The sequence below is a fragment of the Pan troglodytes genome, chromosome 14 (genome assembly GCF_028858775.2).
Source record: "Pan troglodytes isolate AG18354 chromosome 14, NHGRI_mPanTro3-v2.0_pri, whole genome shotgun sequence".
In the NCBI taxonomy this organism is placed as follows: Eukaryota; Metazoa; Chordata; class Mammalia; order Primates; family Hominidae; genus Pan; species Pan troglodytes.
This window is the reverse complement of record NC_072412.2, coordinates 78,329,616-78,341,657: the sequence shown is the minus strand read 5'-3', so window position 1 is coordinate 78,341,657 and position 12,042 is coordinate 78,329,616.

Genomic DNA, 12,042 nt, shown 5'->3' with positions numbered 1-12,042 from the left:
TATCACATATGCAGATCCTTTAGCAGTGAAATAATGAAATATAGGAATAATAGTCTGCTATCTGACATTAGGAAAATATTTCTTCATATCTGATAGGCATGATCCTCTTAGTTTTCTGTCTGCAAAAATCGTCAATAATTAGGAAATATGTAGTATATTACTATATACAAATAAAAAGAAAACACTGGAAAATGTTTCTGAAAATATATAATATATAGCCTAGTGTTTTCTTATACTGGAACCACACCAGAGTGATTGTCCTATTGCAGTTCTCAGAGAGCAGAGGAGACTTGGTCTTGCTAATATATTTAGGAATGCATGCTCTTAGATACATTTTCTTTGTATAATTTTATTTTTCTATAGGATTGTATGTAGATAAAAGCTCTGAAACATTGATGAGTCAGTGTGCATAATTTTATTTTATATATCTAGGTATCTGTTTATACATATAGATGTATAAAGTACTCAAAAATCTAGAAGTCATATAAATATATATGTCCATACATGTATCTACCTAAATATAGATATGTAGATATAGATACAAACACACACATACACACACAAGAAAACATTGAAGTTTTGGGAAGGAAAGTTATTTTGGAGTGTCGATGTTTTCAGGGTGTGTATGTGTGTGTGTTTTCTATAGATTTGGAAACCTCTAGTGGTAGGTAATCTTTGAGCTCATCTATTCTAGCCCCTTGAATTAATTATAGATTTCCACTCCAATATCCCCAGTAAAATGGCCAAGCACCCTCTATTTGTACACAACTCTCTCCTGGATCTCCGTCTCTGAGGCCCATCATTCCAGGCAAAAACATGTCTGTTAGAGATTCTCAGGACTAAAATTGTACCCAATTAAAAAGTTGATACAGTTATAATTTTACCTAGCAGATGGCAGTTAAAACATCATATTTCTTAGATGTTGGATAAGTTTTCTTGGTCTTTTTACAAGGTTAAAGATTTCTATTAGTGTATATATTTATAATTGCTTTGGTTTTTTATGCAATCTAGTTTGTACTAAAATCTCTTTCAGTGGCCTTCAATAATTCTCATAACATCTTTTAATATCAGTGTGGCATGTATTAGGAGGAGAAAAGACCTGAAAAAGAGGCAATATAGGGTGATTCACCCAGTTTCATTGTTTAAAAAGATGAAATAACTTTTGGGTGAGTTATTTGTAGACAAAACATTCAAGGTTCACAATGATTTCAGGTAGCATGAACCTAACCTATTTCTGCATTATGTTCTAAGTTTCAGTGTTAATGTCTGTTGTCTTGACAGCAGCCATAATTTATGCTTTTAATTATATATTTTTTGAGCTGTAAACTCATATTGTTTCTTTACAGTAATGAAGTCACTGTGTAGCAATGTCATTGTCATAAAGTGATGAGATATAATGAGAACATGATTGGAAAGAAATCACAGGCAGAGAATGATAGCATGTTTAAAGGTGAATGGGAAAAGTTCTGTAAGTAAATACAAACAATATATGGAGATGTAAAGACAAAATGTGTGTATCATTAAAACTTTACAAATACTACACATTATTTTTATACACTGTTATAACTGCTTTTTGATTTTTTTGTTGAAATCATAGCATCAAAAGAGTGGATCAATTTTGGATCAAGTTCAAGCCTTCAGGTACCAAAGAAAGATGGCTTCATCTTATTTTCAAAGAACTTCAGGAAAGAAGATTGCATGAGCTTTCTTGGTAAACCATTTATATATTTGTAGGAAATTCTCTTTCTCTTTTTGTTCTGGAGATGGAGTCTCACTCTGTCGTCCAGACTGGAGTGCAGTGGTGCAATCTCGATTCACTGCAACCTCCACCTCCTGGATTCAAGCGATTCTCCTGTCTCAGCCTCCCGGAAATTCTCTTTTAAGCCTGAAGTACTCATGCTGCATTTTCTCTCACTGAGCCTTTTTTCATCTTTTCTTTGAAATGCTTAACAACTCCTGCTGATTTTACCTCCTCAATACCTCTCCAATCTGCTGTCTTCTATTGTTCTGACTTTTCAAAATTCCACTTCGGTTTGGTCTTCATATTGCTACAAGAAAAGTCGCCTTAAAATGTAATTCATACCATGTATTCCTTCGCTTAAAGTTCTCTGAAAGTTACACCTTGCCTTTGGATAAAATTTAAACATCTTATACAGAGACCCCTCATAATCTGGCCCCTACTATATTCCTAGCAACTTAATATTTTGTTTTCCAGATTCTATTTTTCTTTACATAAGTAAAAACAGCTGGCATTTGCTGATACCTTACCATGTGCCAGGCACTCTGTTAAGCAATTTTACATCTTCTGGGCTTCCCTATGTGTGATAAGTAGTTATTGATATCCAACATAAAAGGAGACTGAGCTCACTTTTATTTTCTTTTGTCTTCGCAATATTTCTTGTCTGCCTACTCTCTGTCAAGAACCAGGGGTAAAATAGTGAGCAGCAGAAAACAAAATCCCTGCCCTGATGCCCACACCTTTAATCCCAGCACTTTGGGAGGCCAAGGTGGGCAGATCACCTGAGGTCGGGAGTTCGAGACCAACCTGACCAACATGGTGCTTACATTCTACTTTTGTTTCCAATCAAACACATTTGGTAATTACTGGTCTGCAAATGAATACAGAAATTTTCTCTGGGAGGAGGATGAAATTAAGGAATACAAATTTGCAGTGAAGGGATAGGGAGAGTGGTGGGTGGAAGGAGAGGGAAGGAAGAATCAATGTAGTTCATTGATTCAATCTGAAAAAGATGGATATGGTTTGGCTGTGTCCTCACCTAGATCTCATCTTGAATTCCTATGTGTTGTGGGAGGGGCCTGGTGGGAGGTAATTGAATTATGGCAGCAAGTCTTTCCCATGCCGTACTCGTGATAGTGAGTAAGTCTCATGACATCTGTTGATTTTAAAAAGAGGAGTTCCCCTGCACAAGCTCTCTCTCTCTTTGCCTGCTGTCATCCACGTAAGACATGACTTGCTTCTCCTTGCCTTCTGCCATGATTGTGAGGCTTCCCCAGCCACATGGAAATGTAAGTCCAGTAAACCTCTTTCTTTTGTAAATTGTCCAGTCTCAGGTATGTTTTTATCAGCAGCATGAAAATGGACTAATACAAAAACTCAATCTGAAAAGGTCTACAAACCCAGAAAAGCAATGATTGTCACTCAACCTTCACTCCCCTGCATGTTCCCTGCTCAAGTTCCCCAGAATTACATGCAGTTGTCCAAACTCCAAAGGCCTCTCAGGACACCTTGCCTTTGCTCCACACTGTGCATGAGTCCATCAAAACAGGCATCACAGGTCAAGTGTGGTAGCTCATGCCTGTAATTGCAAGGCTTTGGGAAGCTGAGATTGGAGGACTACTTGTGGCCAAGAGTTTGAGACCAGCCTGGACAATACAGCAAGACCCTGTCTCTGCAAAAAATAAAATAATTAGCTGAGAGTGGTGGCACACATCTGTAGTCCTGGCTACTCAGGAGGCTGAAGTGGGAAGATTACTTGAGCCCAAGAGGTCGAGGCTGCAGTGAGCCATGATTATGCCACTGCAATCTAGCCTGGGTGACAGAGCAAGACCTTGACTCAAGAAAACCGAAACCAACCAAACAAACGAAACCCCCATGACAAAACAAAATAAGACAAAACAAAAACAGGTATCATAGAGTGCTCTATCACCAAAGTTTTCTAAGCCTATGTGTACTAATGGGGTGATAGGAGCATTAAACCAACCCCAAATCCCTAATAACCTCCATACAGGCTCAACAGTTGTGGAGATTTTCCAGGTAAGTCTGACATATGCTCATGTTCAGTAACCTCCCATCTGATCTCAGCCATGTCTGTTGCTCAAACCCCTATTTGACACTCATTTGAGGCCCCACTGGTACTATTGTGAGAATGCAGTGAGTATTGTTTCCTAAACCTCCCTAAGCTGTAAGCCCTTAAGACCTAAAAGTGGTTTAGGTCTTTGGAACCTTCACCATGGGAGCTGAAGCAAGGCCCCCCCAGGTTCCCCTTCTGCATGACATGGACCTCTGTTCACCAAAGCGGCGTGGCTGGTGCTGTGGCGGGTCATGGAATGCCTTCTGGAGACGGGGCTTTCTGCTTTTGCCTGCAGCACAAGATCAGGGATTAGATTATGGCCTCCTTGTTGCTCTTCCCAACTTCTCCCCCACCCACCATCTCCCCTCACCTCTAAGCTAAACCCTCAAGCCAATTCCCCAGGCTGCCTGTCCACCCACTGACTACCTATACTCAGATGTGTCCACATCCCAGTTCAGAGTCACCGCATGACCCCACCTACAGCTGTACGTTTTCTGCCAGCTTGTCTGTTCCTCCTAAAAGACTGTAGACTCCTTGAGGGAAGAGGAGTATGCGTTTCTTTTCTGAATCCCACATTGCACTGCAGCTGTCTGCCTTTGTCCTCTTTCTTTTCTTTCCCTTCTTCTGGTTTCTTTACCCAGATGTGATGGTTACTTTTGTATAAGCTTAGCTAGGTCATGGCAGGCAGATATTTGATCGAACATCAGTCTAGGTGTTACTGTGAAGGTATTTTTTTTTACATGAAATTAACACATAAATCAATAGACTTTACTAAAGCAGACTACCCTGCATCATGTGGTGGGCCTTGTCCAATCAGTTGAAGGCCCTAAGAAAAAAAGCCTGAGGTCACTGGAGAAAGAAGCAATTCTGCCTCCAGATTGCCTTTGGATTCAGGCTGCATCAGCTTTTCCCCGGGTTTCCGGTCTGCTGGCCTACCCTGTAGAATTCAGACCTGACAGTCTCCATAATCGTATGAGTTAATTCCTTCATTTTTCTCTCTCTCTCTGTATCTCTCTCTTTCTCTGTCTCTCCACACATATCCTATTGGTTCTTTTTCTTTAGAGAACCCTTACTAATATAGCAGACTCCTTTTCGTGGCCTTTTAAAAATAGTCTGAACTGGCCAGGTGTGGTGGCTCACGCCTGTAATCCCAGCACTTTGGGAGGCTGAGGCAGGTGGATCAGCTGAGGTCGGGAGTTTGAGACCAGCCTGACCAACATGGAGAAACCCCATCTCTACTAAAATACAAAATTAGCCAGGTGTGGTGGCGCATGCCTGTAATCCCAGCTACTTGGGAGACTGAGGCAGGAGAATCTCTTGAATCCGGGAGGTGGAGGTTACTGTGAGCCGAGATCATGCCATTGCACTCCAGCCTGGGCAACAAGAGCAAAACTCCTGAATCCGGGAGGTGGAGGTTACTGTGAGCCGAGATCATGCCGTTGCACTCCAGCCTGGGCAACAAGAGCAAAACTCCATCTCAAAAAAAAAAAAAAAAAAAATGTCTGAACTATGAAAATTTAATCCCCTACATTCTTTCTTCTGTTCTCTGTCCCACCTACCTCTTCCCCCTTTCAGCCTCGGCAAAAGTTTTTGTACTTTAGCTATTAACTCGAGAAAACTAATTTTTACCCTAAACAAAAAACATCTTCCTTGTAAGAAAGTGATGCAAGAATTAAACAGTCACAAGGAATAGTGTAGACTTGGCTCCAGATGGCTTGGATTTGAACACTGGCTCTAATGAATGAGTGTGTGTTCTGTGTCCAGGGGTGAATTATTGAACTCCCCTGTTTTTCAGTTTCCTCATCTGTGAGCGAGGATAATAATAATTTCTATCTCACAGAATTGTTATGAGGATTGGATGAGTTTACAGTTGTAAGGCACTTAGAGCAGTGCCTGAAAGGTAGTAACGCTAACAACAAATGTTTGTGACGTAAATGGTAATTTTATAGCTCCCATTATGAGCTATTTAACTATGGCTGATGACCAGACTGGATTTGATAGTAACCATTCATTCTTTAATAGCATATTCCCAGAACAATGGAAATGAACAAAATTATTTATATACCTTTTGTTTCTGACTATAACCATCATATATTTTTATCTGCAGAGAAGACAGAAAAGACAGAGACATAGGGAGGAAATCAAAATGTCTGTAATCCAAATCTACAGACCAGGGACCTCCAAGTTTTTTGAGGCCAGATAGTATTTTAGACTTGGTAGGCCATATGGTCTCGGCTGCAACGATTCGGCTCTGTGGTTGTGTGAAAGCAGTTACATGAATGGGCTGTCTTTCAATAAAACTTTATGCACAAAAACAGACATTGGGTCAGATTTGGTGCCTTGGGCCATAGTTTGCTGACCCTCGCTTCATAACTATTGCTCACACATTAGTGTCATTCTCTTGTATCTTTTTTCCATGCACATCCATATATGTAAAAATTGTAAATACAAATTACAATCCTGCCTTTTCACTGAATATTTCCATTACAGTATAAATAACTGATTAATAACTTCAAACATATTTGGTTTTGATTCCTGCTTAATTCCCTAGGATAGATGAAGAGCACTAATGTGAGTTTTCTCTGAGAGCACTTGCAGCCATGATAGGAAGAGGGAGGACAGGTTGCAGTCTCATGGGGATGTCATTGTGGGCAGGGCTCCCTCTGCCCAGAGGCTTACAAATGGCTAGCCATGTCTTGCTGTCTGCCCCAGCACTGTGGCCTGGCTACCTGTCAGCACTGAGGATTGCTCATCAAGGGTTGGACATCCCGGGGGCAGGATGCCTGCCCCACTGAGGTGGGATTGGGTTCCCTAGTAGAGGGACATTTAAGGTAGCAGATCTGCCATATGGTCATCAGAGCAGAAAGCATGCTGCTAGGGGGTCCCCGTGACAATACTGACTAGCAATAAGTCCAGCTGATCGCGTGGAGTATGGTCTAGGTAGGGTTCTGAGATCAACCATAGCTGGGGCTCCTCCCCTCAATAACCTTCACTTCTTTCTAGTCTTTGCTCAGATTACACCTTTTCGGTTGACTCTACCCTTAATCATTCTATTTGAAGTAGCCAGACACCTATGCCACCTCCCCTGCAAATACAAATAATTTCTCCATACCTCTTACCAACATCTGGCATGCTGGCTATTCAATTATTTGCTTGTTAATTGTCTGCGTCTCCTCATCAGAATATCAGCTCTACGAGGGCAGGAGTTTTTGCCTGTTTTCTTCACTGTCAGGCACAAATCAAGCACTCAATAATCCTTTGTTGAATGAAAGAATGAATGGGTCTTACTGACAAATTGCCTAGCAGATAGCTACTACTAAATCATTTTCCAGAAAGGCAAAGAAATGTACACTTCTACCAGCAGAGTATGAGCATGTCCCTCTTACTACAGCTTCATGAGCATTATGTGTTATGGTCTAAAACATTTTTGGGGGGGTCAACGTACTTTAAATTGCCTTCCTGTGATTACTATATATTTCTTTTCCTTAAATTGCTCCTTTGTTCTTTGCCCATTTTGAACAAATTAATTAAAACACTGAAAGGTTCACTCTTGATCTCTTTACTTCCTTCAGTTTGTCTAATGAGCTTTACGCTGGGTTTGTTTGGAGCAAGAAAACAGGTGTTCAGCTGTCTGTTGGGGGAGTTCATGCCAACACATTTGCCCCAGCTCAGAAAGTCCATTTTAGATTTGGCAATAAAGATTATGAATATTTTGGCTAACTTTATGTATATGCACTAAAAAGGGTGGGATTTTGGCAATTTTCCAGAACTTTCAAATACTAAAACTATGCTGGTTTCAATTTTTTTTTTTTTTTTTACTTATGGGGTGCTTGTTAATGATCTTGACAACATTTCCACTTCATTTTGTGACTATTGACTGATACCATGTGTACATGCTAACAAAACCATTATCGAATATAATGGAAAAAATGAAACTGGTTGTTAAAGTGGTCACGGTCTTTCCCTAAGCGTATTTAAGTTTAAAGCACACATATTATTTAAATTGATAAATATATTCAGTGGTCTCTCGAATACAGTTTTAATCCCTATCTAAAAACTTATTGCCAAACCAGAGGGTATATGTAAAATAACCACTTCCAATGTATATTTTAAGGACATACCTTCAATAACATTAAAAATAACATATCAGAGACCTCTCTGGATCCACTCTAGAAAGCCTAGTGGGACATTTCTGCATACACACCCATTTCACTTGTATCTTGTTAACAAAATACACTACTGGAGAATACAGACACGGTGTGGATGGGAATGAGTACATGAAGTGACATGAGTTTGTATTGTTTTAATCCCCAAAGTCTGCTTTATTTGCAGGTAAATCTTTTTTCCTTCTCTTGATAATAGACACGTTCTTATAATAGAGACTTGTAATTAAAGCTTGCAAATAGCGTTATAAAAGAAATAAATATTTTTATTTTAATAGCAACTATCAAATTTCTATAACTCAGATAGCTATATCATTTTTATAATAGCTCACTCACCCATCCATGCTTAAATTTCCATGCCTGTTAAATTTTTCCTTAAGGATAATCAAATAAGGCTCTTTGCCTCTGAATTATACGTTATTCTGTAAGTAATTAAAACCATTTTATCAACTATCTCAGATTGTTATTTATTTATTTTTCTTTTCGCATATCAGGAGATAATTTTAGTTAAGTATTAATGTGTTTTTCTTTGTTTAACCACAAAACAGTCATTTGGAAAGCTATTTCTAACCTGAGCATTACTTTTAAAGTGACTTGTACACATGCCAGTTTTTCTGCATGTTTTGACAAATGACACATTTCCTTTGGTGCTTCCTTGTGGGTAACAGTGTGTGAGGATGTGGTGTTGGAAAAATTTATTACAGTTATTTTGTAGTTGATATTAAAGAATGTGATATATTATACCAGGTGTCTGACCTTTAAAGATCTTAGGACCTAATTCATTACAACATAAAATTTACATATTATTCAACTTTGCTGCAGAGCTTTTATGAACAAGTCACGGTGTGTATGTATATCAGGGTGGAAAAGAAAAAGTCAAAGCTCAGGCAAGGAATTGAGGTCTGAACCCTAAGTTTGGATCTGTTTGTGGTGCTTCTGTGGATTTAAGTGAGAATCAGGTAAATACCTAATGGTCTGAATTGAATCAGGGGAAGGAAAGGCAATGAATACAAAGTGAAAATTTTGTGAACTAGTTAAGTATGTATTTTTATATACACCTAACCTGGTGTGCTTTAATCTGTAGTGCAATGTAAACTACATCTCAGACAGACTGGAGAAAGACATGGTCCCATATTGTATCTTTAAGTAGTTAAGTGTGTTATACAGCCAACAAAATAATACTAACAGCGATTTTCACATTTAATTTAAAAATATAAGATGAGAAGTTAAAATAAAAAGTTACCATGAAATGCTAAAAAAACTGCATTTGAGATAGCATATATATAAATATATAAACAGTTTTTAAAAGAACTAAAATTTGCTACACACTGTAGCAAATTAGATCTGAAAGTTAAAAGATTATGTGCTATTGGAAATCAGACAAGGCTATTTTAATTCATTTAAATATGTTCAATACTTCCTTTTCAATAGCTGCTATAATATTCTTTTTCTCATAATTTACTTTCACCTTAATTGAGGTTGGGATCAAATAAATATCTATTAAACAAAAAAGCCTACTTTAAAAATGCATAATGATATTCTACGTGATGGCAGAAGAAATGTCCATTTGCAAGGTTTTGGTCCACTATGATTTCATATCACTCAAGGATCCACAAAGCTCTGATTGGTAATAATATCCTTCCCTGAGGAGTCCACAATATTATGGCAGAAAAATAAGTCTAAATCTTTCTTTATATAGAGACTATAAAACAATTTGAGTTAATGCAAATGGGTTATTAATATCAATATAATCCAAACACTGTTTAAAGATTCAGTTTGCTATCAAAGATAATGTTTCCTTATTCTGCAGTTTAATTAGCAAGGAGGAAGCATTTTATCTCAAATACTGATTTTCTAAATTAGTTTGCTGGAAGGTATAGAAATATGCTTGAAGTTTTTTTGGATTTTACTAATTTTTAATAAATGTGTGGAGGCAATTGAAACAGGACAAAAATTTAAAAGCCATAATTATCGTAAGGATAAGTTGCTTCTAGCAAATGCAAACCAATCACTCGGACTAATGGCACACTAAGAGGAAGTGCTGTGTATTCGCAGTAGAGGGTGCTGTCTTCTAGTTCTATCACAAGCTAAAATAGAAGGTCACTCAGTCTATTGATAAATCACACTGCCGTGATTCCTAACTGACAGCTCAAACTAACATCAAGCTGGATGAGGGAGAACAAAAGGCCATCAAGCAGCCATTTTCTTGACACTTTTATTCAATCACCAGCAGATTGCTTACGACAGCAATAGCAGCTGTTTTGTCTTCATCTTTCCACATTTGATAAAAGGTGTCAACTCAAATTTTTGTAAATAATTCACTTACCCCTACTGCACACACCAGCACTGCTCAGCATATGTATTTTGTGTGAGCAGATCACTGAGGCAGGTCAGAGCTCAATGATACCAGCTGAAGGTCATCTATGATCTAAAAGGAAGCCTCGATAAAACTACACAGTCCCTCAAGGTCAGAGATAAAACTACGTGTAGATATTTGTGATGGGAACAAAAGGTTAAACAATAGGGAGAAAAAGTATGAAAATGCTTCCTTTAATAGACGAATGCTTTTCTTTGTTTAAGAAACCTCATTCATAGCTCCTTGGTTGGTTATCGACATAGGGTGCTTGTAAACCCACCTAAGAGATTAAAAATCTAAGTTGTTCTTTCAAAAGTTTGAAAAAAATATTATTTGTAGCATGCTATTCATCATGACTGTACAGCAGCCCGAGCTGCAATTCGTTTCTATGTTCTTTTTAAAAGAATCATAAAAAGAGTGTCAAAAATTAATACAGTTAGATAGAATTTCATTTATCTAGTTCATTTAATATTCTACCCTGAAATGCATTTAGGCTTGAGAGCTGAGAAAAAAAAATAGAGAAAGAAGGTGTTTTATATCATAAGAGCTTCATTTGCTTTAAGGGCTTGGAGAAACTCATAGAGAAATCCTTGAATTATTGCAATAAGATACTCTATCTGGTGTTGGCAGTAGCTAAAAGTGCTGAGATTAAAAATGATACATCCTTCAATGCTGGGTTGTTTTTTCAGTTACATTACTCACAAAATAAATCTAAACAACAAATAGTCACTATTTGGTTTATATTTTCTAATAGGAAAAGTCCATATGCTTTTGAGATTCTGTCTTAGCTTCAACTGCTGGGGGATTTATTACCTGTAATTGATGTACACGGAGATCAAAGAGCAGCTTCCTTACATTTTCTCCTATTCTTTCCACTTCGGAAGTCCAGGGGGGCAATAACTCTTGCAATTCCATTGGAATAGGTGTAGAAGAATGAAATGAGCCTGGGTGAAGTACTGCCACAGTAATACAGGGTATTAGAAACATTTAAAAAATCCAAATAGATAATCTTATTTCTGGTTGACAGTTAATTCCCACAAGAAGAATTAATATTTTCATGATTTAAACATTAATAAAATGGAGGACAAACTAAGATTTGGAAAAATGTTTTAATCTTCCGAATTTAAAGGCACAGTGTTACCTTATTTTCTAAGTTGTTATATATTTACACCTTCCACCACTCTAAGTTATTAAACATTTGCACAGGCCATTTTATGTTGTAACTTGTCTTCTTAGGTACATGTCTTGTCATCTCAACTGGATTTTTGGGTCACAGAGGAAGAACCATGTCACAACAAATGCATAACATTGATACTATTATATTTTATAAAGTGTATAAAGCACTTGCATACCTTATTTAATCTTCATAATAATCTTGCAATGTAGTCAGATCAGAGATTATCATCTTCATATTGTAGATGAGGAAATTGAGGTCCAGAAATGAACAAGGGAAGTCTGCATGTATGTCAGAGAGGCAGTAGTTGAATTTGGTTCTTTTAGCATGTAATCCAGTACTCTTTCACATAACCTGAAGATAGGCACACAAACAAGCCGCTAGCACACACAGATGGAATGCAGTGCTTGGCACATAGTAGACATTTAACATCTTGTTAAATAAATAAATGATAACCATCTCTGTTTAGCCCAGAGATACGTAGGAGGCACGAAAAATTTGCTATTTGTATTGATAACAATTACTTGAGTAGTAGAT